Raw genomic sequence first — 25207 nt, 5'->3', positions numbered from 1 at the left:
GAAGTCGCCCCCGATAACATAGGGTGGTGTTTCCAATATCAATACTGACTGTAATTTGTATATGTACATTGGATCGTCCATGTTAGGGCCATAGAAAGAGGCACATGTTAAATCTGCCTTCTCAAATGCTAATTGAGCTACCAACCACTTTCCAGTGCAATCTGATTGTGTTTTTTTATAGCACAGGGAGCTCCTTGTTTAATTAAGATTGCCACCCTCTCTACTTCAAGTAGCGTTTGCTCCAAGGAGATAAAAAGTCAAAAATTAGACACAAGAAAATTGTATCTTTTTACAAAAAATGTAACTTGGCCTGTACAGGGATCGAGCTTGTGACCTTGGCGTTATTACACCAGGCTCTAATCATCTGAGCTATCAGGCCATTTTGGGCAACTTTCTGAAGGACCAGCATATGAAGAAGAGCTAATGACAGTTAACCCCTGACATTTGGAAAGCTTAATTTCAGTGGTTTACCATGAAGTTATAGTTATATATTATCAACATGAAGAAACTAATATGACAATACAAAAGAGATTTTCATACTTAGTGTTAGAACTTAGAACTATTAACGATTTTTCCATGTGGTTTAGCAATAAAGAAATATTCATCACCTATATTCAATTGATTCATCTAATCATTCTATCGGCTTCTCCTCAAAGGAAATATAGAGATACACATGATACAGAAGAGAATACATCTATTTTCAACATTAAAGGAGCATCAAGTATTCAATTGAAAGTATGTCCTTGGCATTTTTAACTTCATGCTCTAACAGACTAAACTAATAGGCTCACTAAATGTATAGCATACTATTGAAGAATTAGCAGATGATGAAGTGCTACTGATTGTTTACCTGGGATAATTGAAAGCTTATATTCAGCTGTTTACATTCATAGTATCTTTATATATTATCAACAAGACAAAACAAAAATGACCTCAATAAATTGCAATAAATAAGAGATTTAGTTACTTGGCGTTAGAACTTACAACCATTTATAGATATTCCAGGCTCTTTAAGAATATTAACTATATCAAATGTATCCATCCAATCCTTCAAGCAGCGTTTCCTCCAAGGAGATAAACAGTCAAAAATGAGACACAAGAAAAATTATTTTTTTTCAAACAATTAAACTTGGCCTCTCCATGGATCGAACTTGGGGCCTTGGTGTTATTAGACCCACGCTCTAACCATCTGAGCTAACAGGTCACTTTGGATAACTTACTGGAGGACCATCATAGGAAGTAGTGCTAATGATAGTTAACCAGGGGGATTTGGAAAGCTTAATTTCAGAGGTTTACCATGAAGTTATAGTTATACATTATCAACATGATGAAACTAATATGACCTTAAATAAATTAACAATACAAAAGCGATTTTCATACCTAATGTTTGAACTTAGAACTATTACCTTTTTTCCATGTGGTTTGGCGATAAATAAATATTCATCACCTATATTCAATTGATTCATCTAATCATTCTATCAGCTTCTGCTCAAAGGAAATATAGAGATAAACAAGATACAGAAGAAAATCCATCAATTTTCAACATTAATTGAGCGTCAAGTATTGGCTTGGCAACTGATTGAAAGTATGTCCTTAGTGTTTTTAACCTCATGTTCTAACAGACTAAACTAATAGGCTCACTAAATATACAGCATACTATTGAAGAATTAGCAGATGATGAAGTACTACTGATTGTTAACCCGGGATAGTTGGAAATCTAATATTCAGCTGTTTACATTCATAGTATCTTTATATATTATCAACAAGACCAAACAAAAATTACCTCAATAATTTGCAATAATTAAGAGATTTAGTTACTTAGCGTTAGAACTTAGAACCATTAATAGACATTCTAGGTGCTGTAAGAAGAATACTTAATTCTACAACTATATCAAATGTATTCATCCAATCCTTCAAGGAGCGTTTGCACCAACAAGATAAACAGTTAAAAATGAGACACAAGAAAAGTCCATCTTTTTTCGAACAAATAACCTTGGCCTGTACAGGGATTGAAACTGTGACCTTGGCGTTATTAGCACCACGCTCTAACCACCTTAGCTAACAGGCCATTTAGCGCAAGTTTACGGAGGACCAGCATATGAAGAAATGCCTCAATAAATAAGAGATTTAGTTACTTGGCGTCAGAACTTAGAACAATTAATAGATATTCCAGGAGCTTTAAGAATAATAATTAATTCTACAACTATATCAAATGTATTCATCCAATCCTTCAAGCAGCGTTTGATCCAAGGAGATAAACAGTCAAAAATGAGACACAAGAAAAATGTATCTTTTTTCAAACAATTAAACTTGGCCTGTACAGGTATCGAACCTGTGACCTTGGCCTTAGCAGCACCACGCTTTAACCATCTGAGCTAACAGGGCATTTTGCACAACTTCCTGGAGGTCCAGCATATGAAGAAGTGCTACTGATAGTTAACCCGGGCGATTTGGAAAGCTTAATTTCAGAGATTTACCATGAAGTTATAGTTATATATTATCAACATGAAGAAACTGATAAGACTTCAAAAAAATTACAATACAAAAGAGATTTTCATACTTCGTATTAGAACTTAGAACCATTATTTTTTTTCCATGTGGTTGAGTAATAAATAACAATTCATCACCTATATTCAATTGATTCATCTAATCATTCTATTAGCTTCAGCTCAAAGGAAATGTAGAGATAAACATGATACAGAAGAAAACGAATCTATTTTTAACATTAAAGGAGCATCAAATATTGGCTTGGAGACTGATTTAAGGTATGTCCTTGCTGTGTTTAACTTCATGCTCTAACAGACTAAACTAACAGGCTCACTAAATATATAGCATACTATTGAAGAAATAGCAGATGATGAAGTGATACTGTTTGTTAACCTGGGGAAATTGGAAAGCTTATATTCAGCTGTTTACATTCATAGTATCTTTATATATTATCAACAAGACAAAATAAAAATGAACTCAATAAATTGCAATACATAAGAGATTTAGTTAATTATGTTAGAACTTAGAACCATTAATAGATATTCCAGGCGCTTTAAGAATAATAATTAATTTTACAACTATATCAAATTTATTAATCTAATCCTTCAAGCAGTGTTTACTCAAAGGAGTTAAACAGTCAAAAATGAGACGCAAGAAAAAAATTTGAACAACTAAAGGTACCTTCTACAAGGATCGAAACTATGACCTTGGTGTTATTAGCACCACTCTCTAACCTTCCGAGCTAACAGGCCATTTTGCACAACTTTCTAGAGGACCAGCATAGGAAGAAGTGCCAATGATAGTTAACCAGGGGGATTTAGAAAGCTTATTTTCAGAGGTTTACCATGAAGTTATAGTTATATATTATCAACATGAAGAAACTATGATTTCAAAAGAATTACAATACAAAAGGGATTTTCATACTTAATGTTAGAACTTAGAACTATTACCTTTATTCCATGTGGTTTAGCAGTAAATAAATATTCATCAAATATATTCAATTGATTCATTTAATCATTCTATCAGCTTCTTCTCAAAGAAAATATAGAGATAAACATGATACAGAAAAAAATCCATCGATTTTTAACATTAAAGGAGCTTCAAGTATTGGCTTGGAGACTGATTGAAAGTATGTCCTTGGTGTTTTTAACTTCATGTTCTAACAGACTAAACAAATAGGCTCACTAAATATACAGCATACTATTGAAGAATTAGCAGATGATGAAGTACTACTGATTGTTAACCCGGGATAGTTGGAAATCTAATATTCAGCGGTTTACATTCATAGTATCTTTATATATTATCAACAAGACCAAACAAAAATGACCTCAATAATTTGCTATGAATAAGAGATTTAGTTACTTGGTGTTAGAACTTAGAACCATTAATATACATTCCAGGCGCTGCAAGAATAATAATTAATTCTACAACTATATCAAATTTATTCATCCAATCCTTCAAGCAGCGTTTGCTCCAAGGAGATGAACAGTCAAAAATGAGACACAAGAAAAATTCATCTTTTTTCAAACAATCAAACTTCGACTCTGCATGGATCGAACTTGAGAGGTTGGTGTTATTAGCATCACGCTCTCACCATCTGAGCTAACAGGTCATTTTGCATAACTTACTGTAGGACCACCATATGAAGAAGTGCTAATGATAGTTAACCCTGGAGATTTGGAAAGCTTTATTTCAGCGGTTTACCATGAAGGTATAGTTATATATTACCAAAATGAAGAAACTAATATGACTTCAAAAAAATTACAATACAAAAGAGATGTTCATACTTAGTGTTAGAACTTAGAACCATTAACGTTTTTTCCATGTGGTTTAGCAATAAATAAATATTCATCACCTATATTCAATTGATTCATCTAATCATCTAATCATTCTATCAGCTTCTGCTCTAAAGGAAATATGGAGATAAACATGATACAGAAGAAAATCCATCTATTCTCAACATTAAAGGAGCATCAAGTATTGGTTTGGAGACTGATTGAAAGTATGTCCTTGGTGTTTTTAGCTTCATGTTTTAACAGACTAAACTAATAGGCTCACTAAATATATAGCATACTATTGAAGAATTAGCAGATGATGAAGTGCTACTGATTGTTTACCTGCGATAATTGGGAAGCTTCTATTCAGCTGTTTACATTCATAGTATCTTTATATATTATCAACAAGACAAAAGAAAAATGACCTCAATAAATTGCAATAAAAAAGAGATTTAGTTACTTGGCGTTAGAATTTATAACCATTAATAGATATTCCAGGCGCTTTAAGAATAATAATTAATTCTACAACTATATCAAACGTATTCATCCTGTCCTTCAAGCAGCGTTTGCTCCAAGGAGATCAATAGTCAAACATGAGACACAAGAAAAATTCATCTTTTTTCGAACAATTAACCTCGGCCTGTTTAGGGATCAAAACTGTGACCTTGGCGTTATTAGCACCACTCTCTAACCATCTGAGCTAACAGGCCATTATCCTCAAATTCCTGAAGGACCAGCATATGAAGAAGTGCAATGATAATTAACCCGGTAGATTTGGAAAGCTTAATTTCAGCTGTTTACCATGAAGTTATAGTTATATATTACCAACATGAAGAAACTAATATGACTTCAAAAAAACTTACAATAAAAGAGATTTTAATACTTATTGTTAGAACTTAGAACCATTAACGTTTTTTCCATGTGGTCACCTATATTCAATTGATTCATCTAATCATTCTATCAGCTTCTGCTCAAAGGAAATGTAGAGATAAACATGATACAGAAGAAAGTACATCTATTTTCAACATCAAAAGAGCATCAAGTATTGGCTTGGAGACTGATTGAAAGTATGTCCGTGGCGTTTTTCACTTCATGCTCTAACAAACTAAACTAACAGGCTCACTAAATATATAGCATACTATTGAAGAAATAGCAGATGATGAAGTGCTACTGATTGTTAACCCGGGGTAGTTGGAAAGCTTATATTCAGCTGTTTACAGGCATAGTATCTTGATATATTATCAACAAGGCAAAACGAAAACTACCTCAATTATTTGCAATAAATATGAGATTTAGTTACATGGCGTTAGAACTTAGAACCATTAATAGACATTCCATGTGCTTTAAGAATAATAAATTATTCTACAACTATATCAAATGTATTCATCCAATTCTTAAAGCAGCATTTGTGCCAAGGAGATAAACAGTCAAAAATGAGACACAAGAAAAATGTATCTTTTTTTGAAAAATTAAACTTTGCCTGTAAGAGGATTGAACCTGTGACCTTAGCGTTATTAACAACACGCACTAACCATCTGAGCTAACAAGCCATTTTAAGCAAGTTCTTGGAGGACCAGCATGTAAAGAAGTGCTTTTGATAGTTAACCCGTGAGATTTGAAAAGCTTAATTTCAGCGGTTTACCATGAAGTTATAGTTATATATTATCAAGATGAAGAAACTAATATGACTTCAAAAAAATTACAATACAAAAGAGATTTTCATACTTAGTATTAGAACATAGAACCATTAACGTTTTTTTCATGTGGTTGAGCAATAAATAACAATTCATCACCTATATTCAATTGATTCATCTAATCATTCTATTAGCTTCTGCTCAAAGGAAATGTAGAGATAAACATGATACAGAAGAAAATTAATCTATTTTTAACATTAAAGGAGCATCAAGTATTGGCTGGGAAACTGATTGAAGGTATGTCCTTGGCGTGTTTAACTTCATGCTCTAAAAGACTAAACTAACAGGCTCACTAAATATATAGCATACTATTGAAGAAATAGCAGATGATGAAGTGCTACTGATTGTTAACCTGGGGAAGTTTGAAAGCTTATATTCAGCTGTTTACATTCATAGTATCTTTATATATTATCAACAAGACAAAACGAAAATGACCTCAATAAATTGCAATAAATAAGATATTTAGCTACTTGGCATTAGAACTTAGAACCATTAATAGATATTCCAGGCGCTGTAAGAATAATAATTAATTCTACAATTATATCAAATGTATTCATCCAATCCTTCAAGCAGCGTTTGCTCAAAGGAGATAAACAGTCAAAAATGAGAGAAAAGAAAACTTATTTTATTTTTGAACAATTAAAGTAACCCTCTACAGGGATCGAACCTGTCACCTTGGTGTTATTAAAATCACTCTCTAACCATATGAGCTACCAGGCCATTTTGCATAACCTCCTAGAGGACCAGCATAGGAAGAAGTCGTAATGATAGTTAACCAGGGGGATTTGGAAAGCTTAATTTCTGAGGTTTACCATGAAGTTATAATTTTATATTATCAACATGAAGAAACTAATATGAATTCAAAAAAATTACAATACAAATGGGATTTTCATACTTAATGTTAGAACTTAGAACTATTACCTTTTTTCCATGTGGTTTAGAAATAAATAAATATTCATCACCTACATTCAATTGATTCATCTAATCATTCAATCATCTTCTGCTCAAAGGAAATATTGAGATAAACATGATACAGAAGAAAATCCATCGATTTTCAACATTGAAGGAGTATCAAGTATTGGCTTGAAGAAAGATTTAAAGCATGTCCTTGGTGTTTTTAACCTCATGCTCTAACAGACTAAACTAGAGAAATCTTTCAGATAGCAAAATTCCTGATTGACATCCCCCTGGTTCCTGCTGACCCGAGTAAAGCTCAGGCTCGCTGTGAAAGTCAAGCTGAGTACTTCTATAGCAAAATCCAAAAAATTGCCTCTGCCTTTAATTCACCTAATCTATCCCAGGATATGGGAACCAGCTCATCTAACGTCATGACTCCAAAATTAGACGAGTTCCCATTGCTGGATCTGAACTCACTTGCGGTTATCATGACGAAAATAAAATCAGGATCTCCCACAGACCCTGCTCCTCCCCATCAGATACTAAAAATTGAGAACATTGTTAAACCTGTCATTCTTAACATATTAAACATGTCTATTTCCACAGGTTTAGTACCTACCACGTGGAAATGTGCACAGGTTAAGGCTTTGCTGAAGAAACCCACTCTGGACCCAGATAATATGGCCAATTACCGGCCTATTTCCCTCCTTCCGTGGATCAGCAAACTCCTAGAAAAACACGTCAACTCGTCTATCACTCAATTCTTAGAGAACCATCATCTCCTCCACGATTCCCAGGCGGGCTTTCGTCCAAAATTGGGAACTGAGACGGCCCTCCTGGCGGTAACTGAGTTGGCCAGGAAGCAAATGGATCAAGGCGGCACTACAGCAATTATGTTGCTCGACCTTAGTGCCGCCTTTGATACCGTTAACACCAGCATTCTTCTTCACCGCCTCAACCAGATGGGAATTTCTGGGAAGGCCATGCATTGGCTCCAGTCATTCCTGGAGAATCGCTCTTTCAGGGTAGTTGAGGGTACAACCTACTCAAGAGTCTGGCCCTTGGATCAAGGTGTACCTCAGGGCTCTTCATTGAGCCCTACTCTTTTTAATATCTATATGCAGCCGTTAGCTGATATAGTGCACTCTTTCGGCCTTGACATAATAACCTACGCCGATGATACGCAATTAGTCGTATCCATGAATCAGGCAGACTCTTCCCCTTCCAATCTAAGCAACTGTCTGGTAGCGGTGGCTCAGTGGATGGCTACCTCGCATTTAAAATTAAATGGCGAGAAAACTGAGCTCATGGTGTTAGGCAATCCAACCATTCCCAGTCCACTGTTAGACTGGCCACCGTGTATGGGCCCCACACCCCAACCAAAGTGCCATATAAAGAGCTTAGGCATTTGGTTGGACTCCAACCTTAGCTTCATGCAGCAAGCTACTACTCTCTCTGCCACATGCTTTGGGCTAATGCGTATGCTGAGAAAAGTGCTGCCTCTTCTCCCTTTTGAAGCTCGCAGAATAATGGTTCAAGCCATTATACTGTCCTGCCTGGATTACGGGAACTCCTTATATCTAGGCGCCCCCGCATTTACAATCAAAAAGCTACAGGTGACCCAAAACGCTGCAGCTCGCCTCCTGTTAGGCCTCAACAAACGAGAATCAGCCACCACTGCCCTGAGGAAACTGCACTGGCTTCCTGTTAAGGCCAGAGTGCTGTTTAAATCTCTTTGTTTTATGCATAAAGCCATGTGGAAGAATGCCCCCACTATGATCTGTTCCCTGGCAAAACCCTATCTTCCACACAGATCCCTAAGATCCAGCACTGCCTTCCTGGCTACTGTCAACAAAATCAGACGGACCAGATGGGGAGGACGTTCCTTCTCCTGGAATGCCGCGAAAGAATGGAACTCTCTGCCCACCTCCCTTCGCAGTGAACCTAGCCCTTTAAAATTTCGGAAGGATCTGAAAACCTACCTGTTCATTTAATTCTTTCCCTTTTAGTATGACGGTACTTAGCGCTACGAGGCCTCCGGGTTGTTTGCGCTCTACAAAACCCGATTAATAATAATAATAATAATAATAATAGGCTCACTAAATATACAGCGTACTAATGAAGAATTAGCAGATGATGAAGTACTACTGATTGTTAACCCAGGATAGTTGGAAATCTAATATTCAGCTGTTTACATTCATAGTATCTTTATATATTATCAACAAGACCAAACAAAAAGGACCTCAATAATTTGCAATGAATAAATGATTTAGTTACTTGGCATTAGAACCTAGAACCATTAATAGATATTCCAGGCGCTGTAAGGATAATAATTAATTCTACAACAATATCAAATATATTCATCCAATCCTTCAAGCAGCGTTTGCTCCAAGGAGATAAACAGTCAAAAATGAGAGACAAGAAAACTTGATTTATTTTTGAACAATTAAAGTTACCCTCTACAGGGATCGAACCTGTCACCTTGGTGTTATTAACATCACTCTCTAACCATCTGAGCTACCAGGCCATTTTGCATAACCTCCTAGAGGACCAGCATAGGAAGATGTGGTAATGATAGTTAACCAGGGGGATTTGGAAAGCTTAATTTCAGAGGTTTACCATGAAGTTATAGTTATATATTATCAACATGAAGAAACTAATATTACTTCAAAAAAATTACAATACAAAAGAGATTGTCATACTTAGTGATAGAACTTAGAACTGTTAACTATTCATCTAATCATTCTATTGGCTTCTCCTCAAAGGAAATAAAGAGATAAACATGATACAGAAGACAATACATCTATTATCAACATTAAAGGAGCATCAAGTATTCAATTGAAAGTGTGTCCTTGGCATTTTTAACTTCATGCTCTAACAGACTAAACTAATAGGCTCACTAAATATATAGCATACATTTGAAGAAATAGCAGATGATGAAGTGCTACTGATTGTTAACCTGGGATAGTTGGAAAACTTATATTCAGCTGTTTACATTCATAGTATCTTTATATATTATCAACAAGACTAAACAAAAATGACCTCAATAAATTGCAATCAATAAGAGATGTAGGTACTTGGTGTTAGAACTTAGAACCATTAATAGATATTCCAGGCGCTTAAATAATAATAATTAATTCTACAACTACATCAAAATGTATTCATCCAATCCTTCAAGCAGCGTTTGCTCCAAGGAGATAAACAGTAAAAAATGAGACAAAAGAAAAATTAATCTTTTTACGAACTATTAAACTTGGCTTGTACAGGGATAGAACCTGTGACCTCGGCGTTATTAGCATCATGCTCTAACCATCTGAGCTAGCAGGCCATTTTAAACAACTTACTGGAGGACCAGTATATGAAGAAGAGCTAATGACAGTTAACCCGGGAGATTTGGAAAGATTCATTTCAGTGGTTTACCACGAAGTTATAGTTATATATTATCAAAATGAAGAAACGTTAGAACTTAGAACAATTAACGTTTTTTCCATGTGGTTTAGCAATAAACAACAATTTATCAACTATATTCAATTGATTCATCTAATCCTTCTACCAGGTTGAGCTCAAAGGAAATATAGAGATAAACATGATACAGAAGATAATACATCTATTTTCAACATTAAAAGAGCATCTGGTATTGGTTTGGAGACTGATTGAAAGTATGTCCTTGGCGTGTTTAACTTCATGCTCTAACAGACTAAACTAACCGGCTCACTAAAAATATAGTATACTATTGAAGAAACAGCAGATGATGAAGTGCTACTGATTGTTAACCCGGGATAGTTGGAAAGCTTATATTCAGCTGTTTACAATCATAGTATCCTTATATATTATCAACAAGACAAAACGAAAATGAAATCAATAAATTGCAATAAATAAGTGATTTAGTTACTTGGTGTTAGAACTTTGAACCATTAATAGATATTTCAGCAGCTCTTAGAATAATAAATAATTCTACATCTATATGAAATTGATTCCTCCAATCCTTCAAGCAGCGTTTGCTCCAAGGAGAAAAACAGTCAAAAATGAGACACAAGAAAAAGAAACTTTTTTCTAACAATTAAACTTGGTCTATTCAGGGATCAAACCTATGACCTTATTAGCACCACGCGCTAACCAGCTGAGCTAACAGGCCAGTTTCTGTAAACTCCTGGAGTACAAAAATATGAACAAATACTAATGATAGTGAACCCGGGAGATTTGGAAAGTTTAATTTCCGCGGTTTACCTTGAAGCTATAGTTATATGTTATCAACATGAAGAAACTATTATGACTTCAAAAAAATTAACGTTTTTTCCATGTGGTTTAGCAATAAACAAAAATTCATCAACTAATATTCAATTTATTCATCTAATCCTTCTACCAGCTTATGCTCAAAGGAAATTTAGAGATAAACATGATACAGAAGATAATACATCTATTTTCAACATTAAAGGAGCATCTGGTATTTGCTTGGAGACTGATTGAAAGTATGTCCTTGGCGTTTTTGACTTAATGCTCTAACAGACTAAACTAACAGACTCAGTAAACATATAGCATACTATTGAAGAGATAGCTGATGACCCGGGATAGTTGGGAAGCTTATATTCAGCTGTTTTACAATCATGGTATTTTCATCAAGATCAAGTTCAATTAGTCTTTATTCGATAATTTCAATCATAAAAGACACAAACACAGACATAAAAGTGTCATAAAATATCATACCTTTAAAATCATACAGTTCTATACAAAAGTTAATATCATCTTTTATTGAATAAATTTACCTAATAATTGATTAATATCAAAACAATTAAAAAGATAATAATTTGAGGCTCCATATATATACAAATCTCCTGAAATTCTATGATAAGAAGTGCACCACCTAACTAAACATACCAGCTAAATAGTGAGAAAAGTTCCAGGTGCAGACTCCAAAGTAGAACTTCTAATTGGCCAGGTCCAACTAAGAAGTTTCACCATAGCTATGACTATGTCTTCACTTGTATCTGTTTTCAAGATACGTAGGGCTATCTTGCATGATTGAGTGCCAAGATTGGAGCAAATCAGCTTTAGCCACTTGTGTCCGGGACCCTTATATGTCGGGCACACAAACAGTACGTGAGTCATCGACTATTCCATAGTTAGGCATGTGGAACAACTAACATCTAATTCGTTGTTCCACTTTGCCTTAAAGTATTTTATATGCAGAGCGCCCACTCTGAATTAGTCAAATAGTTTCCTATCGCCGGGTCTCGTGATGATATCCCAATAGGCTTTATGATCTTATTTCAAACTTGTGCTCTAGGAAGATACCTGTTAAAGAACTACTACTCACCAGAGACATAGTCTTCTTGCTGATCAAGTCTCAGTAAAGTGCTTTATACTCATTTTTGCTAGGGAAGGTGTTCCCTACTGGGTCTTCCCACAAGTGGCTAAGCCCCATTTCAAATAATGTGCCCTCAATCTTTTGTAGTCACTTAATATTTTAGGACAAGTCTGCTTTCCTAATGTGCATTGCTGCATTGGCGTAGGCTGCTATCTCTGGGGTCACCCACAACCTTCTCCAGTATGCTAAGGGTCTAAAACCCGCAGCCTCCTCGAAAGGAGTGCAGCCTAAGTCTAGCAATAGTGGCTTGACAGGAGTTGATTGGGGCAGGTCAGTTAACAATCTCAAAAACTTATGTTGTGCAAGAACTATTAAAGAAATATTTTCAAATCCCCAGAGCTCTGCACCATAAATTATCGATGCTCAGATTTTCCCTTTATAGATTGTTAGTGCTGGCCCGACCGGTGTGGTATATGAAGGTCGGTGTTCTCTAAGTAGGGCTCCTGCTAGTTGATTATGCTTCAGAACTAACAAATCTATCTGGGGTTTCCAGTTCATCCTCCTACCCACAGTTACTCCCAGATATATAAAGGTATCAGTTTGTTCCAAGGATGCATTATTGATTTCTACTCTGCTTTTTATTACTTTATGTTTGTGCATTACCATGAACTTGGTCTTATCAACATTAATTGCTAGTTCATGGTCGTTGCAAAAAACAATAAATCTATCTAAATATTGATTTTTTCAACTGTAGAAAAAATTATTCAAAATGTCTATTGGATTGTGCCTCATGTTGAAAAACCACTTTTTAAAGTCTCACAGTGACCAAAATTGCCATTTTTACAGACTTTTCCTCCTACTCAGAAGCTTCTAATTTGACCAATTTCTGGCAGAAAAATGACTCTAAACTAACTTATTTTAGTTCCAAAGTGATAATTCATATTTAATAGTCATTTACAGTCAAAAGAGAGAATAATTTCTGCCCCATGCCAGGTTTCAGGTATTGGAGCGCCTCCGGTCAGGGCATTAGAGATGATGTCGTTATATTTAATCCAGTTCTTCCTATCTTGTTTAAATATATCAGCTGGGATACAGTCCGGACCAGGGGCCCTTCCTGCTGGTACAACATCCAGGACTCTTTCTATCTCCACTTTGTCAAACGTTAAAACAACTTCTGAAATAATCTCAGGGTAATCTATTAGTAATCTATTAGGCTATATATTGGAGAAGCAAATTGGGCCTGATAATGCGAGACCTAGAGTTCAGGTGGCACGTTATTAACTGTTACTGGTCACATTTCTCCCCTGCCCCATTTGACTATTTGCCAGAATTCCCTCCAGTTCTTCCCATTACTTGCATGGATCAGTTCCTTCCAACTGCTTTCATCAAAATTCTTCTTAGCCCTTTGTTGGACTTTTTTGTATTCGAACCTTGCAGGCTTGACCTCCTGTGGGACTCCCAGCTTAATTCCTCAAGAAAGGTGCCTAAATGCAGTCCCACATGCCTCATCATACCATTTGGCTGATTTTTTAATTACGTGCCTAGCTGCTCTTTTGTTTTTAATAAAAATGGACTTTAACTTTACAAAAAGGTCCCCTTGTATCTTCATAAAGGCTGGGAAACAATAAACGTGAATATCTAAAGAGGAGAGAACTGTTAGTGTATCTTCTAAAGTTAGCTTTATCAGATTTAAGATGCTCTCATCTTCTGCTACCACTGCCCATTTTAACCTCTGACAATCTTGGGACATAATTACATTCCCTGTAGCTATTTCAGAGCGAGCCCCTTGGGGAACCGTACCATTCCTTGCTAGGGTTAATAGTAATAGATCATGATCACTCTCTGGTCTATGGCCGACCACCATGTCCATGAGTCACGACCATAGCTCTAAGCTTCTTGTCCAATTATTGAAGGCATTATTGGCGACAAGGTCCAAGGGCAACCTCCCGTTGACTGCCCTAAGGCCCCTCAACAGGGATAAGCTTGTTAATTCTAATGCCTCCTCGGTCCATGTGTCAATTGGGTGCAACAATAAAGATGGTATCCCCAAATTAAGTCCTCGTCCATGCTAAGAATGTGGTTGTCATGTCCGAGGGGCTCGAATGTACAATTTAGATCACCTGCTATCACCAATCGGCTAGGACCTTGGAGATCATAAATGAGTGTATCCAAAAGGGCAATGGTTGGTGATGCTTTTCCACCTACTAGCCCTCTCGCATACACATTAAACAGTATGAAATCTGGCTCATAGTCTGATCGAGAATTAATGGCGAGAATATCCGGACTATCAATTGGTATCTCTTCTATTTGATAGTATGTCTGTTGCTTGACCCAAGTAATCAAACCCCCACTTGGTCTCCCTTTATGCCTTACAGCCTGGTCGATGAATCATATTTACTGACCATGTTTCCTGTAAGGCAATAAAATCAAGACCCTCAATATAGTTTGACCAATCAGTTGACGTAACCTTAGAGAGTAAAGCAGCAATGCTCCAGGATAGGAAGGAGGTTGAGAAAGGGGATATTCTCCCACCCGTCTCAGAGGGGGTTGAAATCTCCATACTATCCAAATGCTTAGCCTGTGTTACCTGCAATCCTGCTGTGATTGCCTGGGGCGGATGGGTGGGCTATCTATGTTCTCTACCAGATTAGGGGTTGGTAGTTGCAGTCAATCACGTAGGTCAAGGGGAAAATCTGTTAGTAAGTTGAACCTCTAATGATCTATGTACCGGTCTTATAGGTGCCCATGTCTGTCCAGCTACTTTGGGACAGCTCAAACCAGTTAGGGAATGGAGGTCTGGTTTATAGAAGAACCCTAGCGGCAGAACAGATATTTTATCCGGGTATCTTCGTACATTGCTACCCAAATTGTTTAGTAAAAATCTAGATACATTCTCGTTATTGAAGTTTACAACTACACAATCACTCCTCCCTTCCTTCCTCGAAGGGCTAATCCGTGGTGTACGTCTAGCCATAATCATATGATTAATGATATATCCATCCCAAATCCCAGCGTCCGTCAATTGCATATTCAACCAGTGCAAGACTTTGAGTAACAGTTGTTCAGTAGTTTCAGTCCATCCTTCCCGTAAGGCTGGAACATTCATAAGGACCACCACTAAAGGAGCAGCCACCAAAGGAAGATGTAAGGACAAGGTGTCATTTATAGTTGTGTTCTTATTTGCTGCTGAGGAGCTTGACAAATGTCAAGGCGTAGAAAATAGTGTAAAGAAATTGGACCAGTGGCGTAACCTAGGGGTCATGGGCCCTAGTGCAAGTAATAAACTAGGACCCACAGACAGTTTTAGAATACTGTTATAAATGAGTAGCAGCAGATCCATCACAACCCTGAACCCCACCTGCCATAATAATGAAATGTATGGGTCTCTAAATTCCGCGATCCACTCATTTATCCTTTTCGCCTCCACATCTCCACCCTACTCTCCTCTGTTCTTGTTCATCCATTTTATCTCAACGCCACACCTTTTCTCAGGCTCTCTCTGTCCCTGCTTCTCTTTCACACTCACACTCATCCTCATCTCCTTACTCCCTTCTCTTCTTAATTCTGGCTCCTTTCTTTTCCTTTTCCCTTTCCCTCTTGGCTCATCCTTATTTTCTGTCTCTTTCTCGCTCCACCTTATTTCCTTCTCCCATTCTGTCACCTTTTCCTGCCCTCCTCTCTGTTCTTAAACTCTCCTGTTGTCTTGTATTCCTTTCCTCTCTCTTTTATATTGTTCCTTTCACCTCTACTCCCTCTGTACCCCTCCCCCAGAAAACTAAACACAGCCAGGTCCCTGGCACGCACAGTGCCTAAAAAAATATCAGAACAGCCACCAAAACATCAACGGGAGCAGGGCAGACTGAGCCCCCTCCCACTTCTGAACCCTGGTGCATTGTATACCACTGCACCAATGGTAGTTACACCCTTGAATTGCACTTTTATTACATAATGTCAATCCACCTACCTTTAAATCAATAATCAATGGGGGACGGAAGAGCACAATATTTTAATGAAGTCCTACCCCCTAGCTCCTCCTGGGAAACAGTATAGTTATTATCAACATCAGGTTAGTTCCTCTGCCAAGTGGACACAGACAGTTGCACCAGATGGCTAGTGTACGTGTCGCTAGGAGATCTGAGAATTAGATCTTAATGCCCTCACACACCTGTTAGGGTGTCATGCTTCATCATTAGGCATTCCTCGTCTGGCCGGCGCTGCAACGCCTGATGGGCCTGGGGGCTTCTTTATCAGAGATCTTTTGATCGGGAGATGCTGTAATGATGAATGCAGATGAGAAAGTTGCAGTGAAATTAGTGAGTGAGTGGTGACTTAAGATAGGCTTTGGTACCCACAAACAACTGATATAATGAGAAAAGGGAATCAGGACTAGGTGAAAACAGTGGTGCTATCTTGTGGTCCTTTGGTACCAGGTAGCTACTAGTCAAAAATGGTCACTAGTATCATGAGGTCCCCATGTTTCTTGCCATGTGGGCCTAATCTTCAGGCAGCACTTCATCAGGAACAAAAGTCAGTTTGTCCCCTATCGGGGACAATCAAGGGCGACCTAGTAGTGTATGCCGGTATCCCCTACTAGAGTGCCAGTCAGCAATTCCACCTCAATTAAGTTGGCTAATGCTTCTTAGGTGAATCAGAGGCTCCCGGCCACAATGAGGGACACTTAATAGTTGATCAGGACACTGCCGTCAAACCTACTCTCCTCCATCCAACCTGACTTCATGACAGCTGCCACTATTCTTGTCTTTCGCTAACTGACACTAATGGAGATGCTTCATAGAAAATAGGCATGGTCAACTAGCACTGTTGGCACAATTTAAGGAATGTCAAGATTGATTCGACCAATCAGAATGCTTATAATGCTGGCAACAGCTATATTCATTAGAAGTTTGAAGCAGGCAGGTAAAGGTGGCATGTTAATTTAATTTTTTTAAGTTTTTATAGCGCAAACTCGACTCAAAGATATCAGGTATCAGAGCGCTTTATAAGAGCACCAGTTTTGTTACAGATGAACACATTCATTTTTGTTAGGCACCAAGAGATTAAGTGATTTGCCCAGAATCACAGGATGTTGAGCGTCCCTGGCAGTTCGCACCCGGTTCCTCACCTTCGAGGTATACCGCTCTAGCCGTAAGGCTACATCCTCTCCCCATGCCTGGGAAATGTGATATTAGGGGCACAGTTACTATTTCATTTATTGTCCACATTCTGCCAGAAAAATGGATCGTTATATTATATTTCTACGAGAATATTGTGTTATATAAAGACTTTAAACAACGGGGCGGATACTGCTGCTGTTATTTGTTTACTTTATACGTGCATGTTTTGTGCCGGCATGCTGATGTCCTTGGTAGACATTGCTCCTCAGTGATCGTGGCCTAAGATGGCATTTGACATGTGCACCATTTGCCTAGTACTTAAAACAGCATTAAATGAAGATGAACACCAGGTTTTGTTGTTAATTTTAGAGCTAGCATTTCTGGTATTAGCTTTTTCAAGGAATGTTCATCACCAAAGCTGAAACATAAACAACAGCCCGAGGCCAAGAAGTAATAATACACATTAAAAACAGCTCTTTTAGCTTAGTTAAAGGCCCTTTAAACAAATAGCAAGAAGGGGATTAAGGGCCAGATGTAGGTAATTCTGAAATACAGAGTCCTTAATAGCAAATTTTACTGATTCGCTATTAAGAAGTCGGTATTTCCGATGTATGTAAAAAATCGGTAAAAATTACAGATTCTGTAATTATTGGTAACAATTAGCTAATGGGAATTAATCGGTAAAAATAATTACAGATTCCCCATTACCGAATCATTATCACCGATTCCTTAATACCGATTTGGTAATTAGCGAATTGGTTAGTTCAAAAAATCGGTAATTGTCGAATCAGCCAATCCTGTATCCTGTGCTTCCTTATTACATCACAACTAGGAAGTGGCCACACCCATGCAGCTGCACTGATCCTGAAGCTGTTTGAGAGGCAGTGAGCACAGCAAACAAGCCAGGAGCAACATCTCCAAGTTTTTGCTTAGAACACTGAGCAAATATGGACAACCAGGAGAGGAAGGAGGCAGCTGAACGCAAAAGAAAACAAATTCAGTGAGAGGGAGCTGGAGATCTTATTGAGGATGTCTCAAAGGACCACAATAAACTTTTTGGGAAACAATCTCTGCACGTGCCTTAATCCCAGAAGAGGCTGATATGGCTGGTCATCCAAGAAAAGATCAATGCCATTGGAGTAACCCAGCACTCCATTGAGGAACTCAAAAAACGCTGGTATGACCTGAGGAAGCATGCAAAGGAGAGGCTGACAGAGCGAAAGAAGCAAGCCAACCTGACAGGTGGAGGGAGAAACACAGCACCTGCACCAACTGCACTGGTTCTCCTGGTCGAGTCCACCCTCCAGCTGGAGAGTGTGAGTGGGATTGGGGATGCAGACAGCTCAGCTAGAGCTGGAAACAAACAAGGTAAGATGCATTCACTGCATGCTGTGCCCCCCACTCCCTAACCCCAATCCCCAATCAGGAATTGTGAATCCCACTCCAGTACATGTTTTACTAAAAACCAGCAATGCATTATGGAAGATGTAGTCAGAAGTAAAGCATGTCAGAACAGTCAGTCCACTGTACCCAAATGCATGTGACACACATCAGCAATTAGCAAGCAGAGGACAGTCAGTTTGTTTGGCAGGCATGAAATGTATTATTATGCAAATGCTGCCAGATAAGTGAGCAAATGTACATTCTGTCTCCACAGGTGAGCCATCGCGCAGGGCTGCAGAGGGGAGTACAGGAAAGGCACCCAGGAGAGAGAGGACACAGGAGGAGGAGGTCCTGTCTCCTGCAGGACACACGACCCCACCACCACCATCACCACCACCACCATCACCACCATCTCCAGCATCACCACCCCCACCAGCAACGCCACCAGCACGGAGAGCCAGGAGCCATGCAGTGGTTAGCCTCCAACAGATGGAGGTGTCTGATGAGGACAGCATGGGAGGCCAACAGTCCACGGTGGCAGAGGATGCCAATGGTGTAGGCTCACATTCCCCCACCGAGCGCGCCCACACAGGTGCCAGATGCCGCAAGCCAAGGGCAGCCAGAACAGCTTTACAGGGCGAAGATCAGAGTGTGTTTGCCAGTCTTGAGGGGACCATGCTGAAGGTGCAGCGCCTGCAAGGCAAAGCGATAAGGTCAGTCCAGCGGTAGATGGTACAAATGAATGGGCACATGCTGCGAATCGAGAAGGGCATCAGTAGCATGAACAATACTGTGGCTGAGGGCATGAGGGACATGTCCGAGGCAGCGAGGCTGCTGTGCAGCAAAATGGATGAGGACTGTTTGGCGAGGTGCAGGGAGAGGCAGAAACTTGACAACTACACCAAGGCGGTGAACCGCCTCTGCACTGCCAACTCTCTTTGCTCTGCAGGCGCTCGGTGGCCCTGCAGGAGGAGATGGCCCACTGCAGCCATGACGTGGCAAGGGGTCTGGTCAAGGTTACCAGTGCACTAGAAGTGCTACAGACAAACCAGTTAGCCACTACAGGTGATAGGGGATAGTGAAGAGGCTACTAGGCGCAGTAGCATCACGCCCCCTATAACAGAGTCTAGGAGGCGCAGCGAATGGCACAGCGCTGCCACAGGACAGACTGCCAGTGAGGACAGTGTGCCCAAGGAACGCAGAAGTGCTGCACGTGGGACAAGGAAGTAATGCCAACCATCACATGGTTCACCGAAATGGGTGATGTAACCCGTTTTGGTTTTGTAATCTGCATTTAAATTTGGCCTGGCATGTGAAGCCCTTCATGTTGTGGTGGTGTGCTATGCTAATTAAACACCGTCACTCACTTACAGTAAATGGCTGTGTCACCTTACTTACTCAGAAATAGTTGCGTGTTATCTCAGCCCATCTGTGTCTCCCATCTGGTGCTGCTGCCACACCTGCTGCGCTTTGCTCTGGCTGTGGACAGTCCTCATCCTCGTCCTCAGAGTCAGTTAGTTCCACTGCTGTTCCTTTATTTGTGGCAAGGTTATGCAGCATGGCACATGTTGTTATAATTTTACTTTGGGGGTGTAGCCTGTACCTCTCATGGATTTCAGCCTCAGTCAGTTTGAAGAGTGTAACGCGCAGTCTGTACTCGCGCTCCTCCCGTCTCCAGATCCTCAGTCCTGCTGCTTGCAAATGTAGCCGCCTTGTTCACACTGGTGCATTTTGGGGCTGTTTAAATGCAGTGCACCTGATTACCACCTGCTTTGAGTCAGTGATAATTAGCGACTCCTAAATACCGAAAATTCAACAATCCAGTATTACCAATTTTTGGTACATCGGATTTGCAATTATTTAAGGATTTCTTATTTATTGATTCAGTATTTAGGGGTTTCGGTATCTGCTAATCGGAAATGAAGGAATCAGTAACTGTTTCCCCTTATGTTTACTGATTCCTTATTTGCGATGGCGTTTGGTGTTACATACATTGCACATGGCTAAATACCGGTCGTAAAGCTGAAATTCTGCAAATTTTGGCATTACTGACTGGTATTTAGCCACCTACATCTGACCTTTATTCTCAATGACTGCTACCTCTAGATTTTCCTTTGCGACCTCTAATGCCATCCTTGTGAGGTCTGGTTTGGTCAGCACTGGGAATAGACTGGAAAGACAGTAAGGTGCTTTCTAAAAACCCAAATTACGTTCCCTTGTTTTCCCCATAGTCCTTCTCCTTGAGTCTCAGCAGTAAATAGGAGGCTGATAATGGTCTTAAGATGGAGCACGGAATGGAGAATGCCACCTCTTGCCCCAACCTTGGTCTCTTAGGGGCTTATTTACAAGGCCCTTGCGCCACATTTGCATCATTTTCAACATGGGAAAAGTGGCGCAAAAGTGGTGCAAGGGGCTTTTAAATCAGCCTCTTAGTATCTTCTTATTGGCAGCTGTGACTCAAGGGGAGGAGCGAAACTTGTTTGTCATTACACACCTCATCAGCACAAGTTAGGAAAAAGAAAAGAAATATGTCTTCCATGTAACCATCTCCCTAGCCCATTTCTAGAAGTGGGGTAAGCTCTTTTTTTAACCACATCCTGGTATTTTGGGGCCAAATCAGCTCTTTGCTTGTCAGAATAGCTCACCCTACATCGTTGGATCAAAGTGGTGCATTTATGTAATATTGTAGGATCGAATGATTGATTTTAAGGATTATTTTATGATCATAGCTGACAAGTGGCCATATTTTATGTTTAGCACCTTCGGGAAGGCCTGGCTTGTTAGACATCAGCACTTAGCATTTAGGACTTTTAATTTCACTTTGTTTCGTATGAGCTTAATAGTACAGGCTTGCAATGTGCGATTGGCTAAAACTCCAGAAATGGCTGAAGATGGCATTCATAACTTGGATCATCACTAGGAGAGCCAGGGCCTCTGAGCTCCTCAGAACTCTTCATTGGCTGCCCATAAAGAAGCAGATCGCTTTCAAGGCCCTAACCATTGCTTTTAAAGACCTTAATGGTATAGGTGCCCGCTATCTCCAAAATGGATCACCTTCTATCTCCCTTCTAGATCCCTACGCTCCTCGACTCAGGCCAGGGCAGTCACTCCTAGGATCTATTGTGCCCGCTGTGGGGGGCATTCTTTCAAACATCTTGCTCCCTAGCTGTGGAACGATCTTCCTCTTTCTCTCAGATCCAGCTCCAATCTGCTGGCTTTTAGGAAAGATCTGAAGGCCTTGCTGTTCATGCAATAACTCCATCCCTTTTATGCTACGCTCTTTCCGCTCGTCCCGTTTTTCTCCCACTCTAGACCTGTGAGGCTCTGACAGCGCCGGGACACTCCTCGGAGTAGCCGTGCGCTATAGAAGCACCCCATTTAACATAACATAACAGAAGCAAATATAAAAGATTAAAATCACCAACAGAATAAAATTAAGGTAAAATTCTAGCATGGTGGGAAACAGTAAATATATGCAGAGAGGTCAAGCATCACCAGCATAACTTTTCCTCCCCTGTCCAAGGTTGCTTTGATCGCTTCGGTGACCTCGAGCAGAGCAGTTTCGGTGCTCAAGTTAGAGCGAAAACCAGACTGAGATTTGTGTAGTATATTGTTCGTCTCTAGAAAGTGGGACAGGGTAGTGTGGACGTGTTTCTCAACCACTTTCGCAAGAGCAGGCAGAAGGGAGATGGGTCTGTAGTTGGCATGGGATTCAGGGTTCAGGTTGGCTTTCTTAAGTAAAGGCAAAATGAGTGTCTGTTTCCAAGGCTGAGGCACTTCACCTGAGCTGAGCGAGAGGTTAAGGATCGGGTTGATGAGGTGATTGAGGGTAGGGGCCAGTTGCGCAAGGAATTTAGCAGGGCACGGGTCGAGAGGTGAGCCCGATTTAAGTTTGGAGAGGAGGTCCAAGGAAGACTGGAGGGACAGTGAAGGAAAGTTCCAGAGGAAAGGCCCTGACGCGGTCAGAGAGGGATCCAGAGACCATATAATTGGAGTGTTGCTCGTATAGGAGGTGCCAAAGGAAGTCTGGATAGTCCTAATTTTGTTTGCAAAAAAATCGGCGAGTTCGGAAATCCAGAACTCGGAATACGAGATTTTGGGATTGGTCCAGGGAGGGGAGATAAAATCCTTGACAATCCTGAAAATTTCTTTGCAGGAGTTAGAGGCCTCATCTATTCTGCTAGCCAGATAGGACTTTTTGCTAGCGGTGATGTCGTGGTGATAGTCTCTGATCATTGACCTATAGGTTTCCCTAGAGCTGGCATCATAATGTTTACGCCAAATCCTTTCGGCTTTTTTACATTGCCGACGTTTGTCTGCAAGAGCCGAGGAAAACCAAGGGGCAGAGGATTTCACCGATAGTGTCCTAGGGGGTAGGGGGGGGGCTAAGTCAGCAAATCGTTGGGTCAGCCAACCCTGGAGATGATCAAGGTCCGTTTCCAGTGAGCCTGATAACATGCAAGGGTGGGTCTCTAAGGCCTTAGACAGCATAGCTGAGGAGACTCGGTGGAAGGCTCTCGAGGGAAGCGCTTCGCGCCATTGTCCGCTATCTGCGCTCTTTTTTATGAGAGGAATCTCAAATTCTGCTAAAAAGTGGTCGGACCACAGGACAGGAGCAAGGGCGGACAGAACTACTGGAACGGTAGAAAAAAGTTGATCTAATGTATGTCCCTTACAATGTGTGGGGGACCGAAGGTACGGAACAAAACCTAAGGATGAGATGATGTCATTTAGCTTAATGCTGTCCGGGTCACCCACCTTGTCCATATGAATGTTAAAATTGCCAAGGAGCAAACAGTGGTTGGACCTGAGGCACAGTGAGGAGATCACGGAGTGGAGGTCTTCAAAAAAAGTGCCCATAGGTCCAGGGGGCCTATAGACCAACAGTCCTATGCATGACTGCTGAGGTGATAGGGAGAGAAAGAAGGCAAGTACTTCACACCCTGTGATGTTATCCGAGGGAAGGACAGAACAGGCGATGCGCCTGTTGATAACTAGGGCAACACCACCCCCCTTCCCACTGACTCTGTCTTTCCTATGGATGACATGGCTCAGGGGGATGGCAGTGGCAATATCAGGCCCTGCACCCTCACCAAGCCACGTCTCTGTCAGAAATAGACAGTCGGCTCTGGAGTCTATCAGAAGGTTATAGACATCAAGCGTGTGCTTGCCTGAAGACCTTGTGTTAAGCAGAAGGCAACTAGTACTGTTGGACGGAGGAGTAAGGGAAGCGATACGACCCTGACCTGGTTGCCAGCCACAGGCCGAACACCTGTTATTTGACCGGGACGGTTTGGGGAAGACCTTAATGCAATTACTGTTAGTGTGACAAAGGGATAGAAGAGCATCCCTGGTATATTTTATCATCTTGTATGCTAAACCACCCAGCCGGGCCCGCGCACGTCCGCCTGTCTAATGATTGTCGCAGCAGACATGTTTTATGCTAGAATGACGCTGGTTCAATAAATGCTTATTCCAATGTTTATTCTATGTATCTCTCTAAGACTGAGTGAGCATGATTGACTGAGCCAAAAATACTGTACTGTTTCCACGATCCCGGAAGAATCAAGAGTTGTCATGTTTGATGGTTGCCAGGGGGCTTATAGTGGCACTATGAGCTAGCTGGTCTAAAGGGCTAACATATCCTTTGGGGGTGTCCAGAATCAGTCTGGACACCAATCCCTTAGTTTAGGTTGTCCAAACACGCAGATCCTGTGTATTCTTAGGAACTACACACCATTAGTGTATATTGTAACCACAGCAAAGATTTAATACAGATCTTCCAGTCTGGAAGAAGGCCATCAACCCACATGGGCGGTTTTAAAATGGTTGAAACATGCCGAAATTGCTTCAGGGATGGTAGGGTGATAAGTACCCTGTGACCATTAAATTAGCATTGTTTTGATCCTGACATAGGAACGCAATAATACATTCAAAATGAATTGATACCCTTCATAGACAGTTTTCAAGAGCTCCAGATCCTTCAGTATTATCTTGAGCTCCTCCTGAATAACCAAGCTCCACCATTTCTACTTAACAATGCACAAAGGGGGTTGAAGCATACCCAGTGATGAAGCATGTCACAATTAGTGTATGAGAGCAATACTTCAAAAGAGTGAAACCTCAAAAGCGTATGGGAACACTTTTCAGTTCCTAATCAATTCTAGTTTGTGCTTTGTGATTAACAGGGAGGTTGATTGATGTGATGCACCATTCTCCTCTCCTTAGTGATTATAAATGATGACTTTGCCTGGGCAAATAGGGACTGTGTCTGGCAATCAAGTATATATCTGGCCATGTGATGATTGTGTCTGCACATATAATTGTTGTGCCTTAGCATTTGAGACTGTGATTGTTTATGTCTCATGAAGGTGGAACAACTGGTCTATGATGGTTGTACAATGGGCATATAATGTTTTTAGGTCTGCATACTAATGTAGCTCTCAAAGTTACTTTCTAGTTGGTAATTCCTGTGATGCCATCAGGGTCAAAATCATGCATTATTACTTCCTGTGATGTTATGAGGTCAAAGGGCATGTTATGTCACTTCCA

The 25207-nt window shown here is 40.1% G+C and overlaps 1 non-coding gene across 1 annotated transcript; it reads right to left on the bottom strand.

Moving 5' to 3' along the window:
* Positions 1-2311: 2311 nt before the first annotated feature.
* On the bottom strand, positions 2312-2385 carry TRNAS-GCU (transfer RNA serine (anticodon GCU)). The gene has a single exon. It is a non-coding gene; the product is annotated as a tRNA-Ser (tRNA).
* Positions 2386-25207: the final 22822 nt, after the last annotated feature.

Source organism: Lissotriton vulgaris, chromosome 4_1 (assembly GCF_964263255.1).
Source record: "Lissotriton vulgaris chromosome 4_1, aLisVul1.2, whole genome shotgun sequence".
In the NCBI taxonomy this organism is placed as follows: Eukaryota; Metazoa; Chordata; class Amphibia; order Caudata; family Salamandridae; genus Lissotriton; species Lissotriton vulgaris.
Note: the sequence above shows the minus strand (reverse complement) of the source record. Positions and strands in the feature narration are given on the sequence as shown.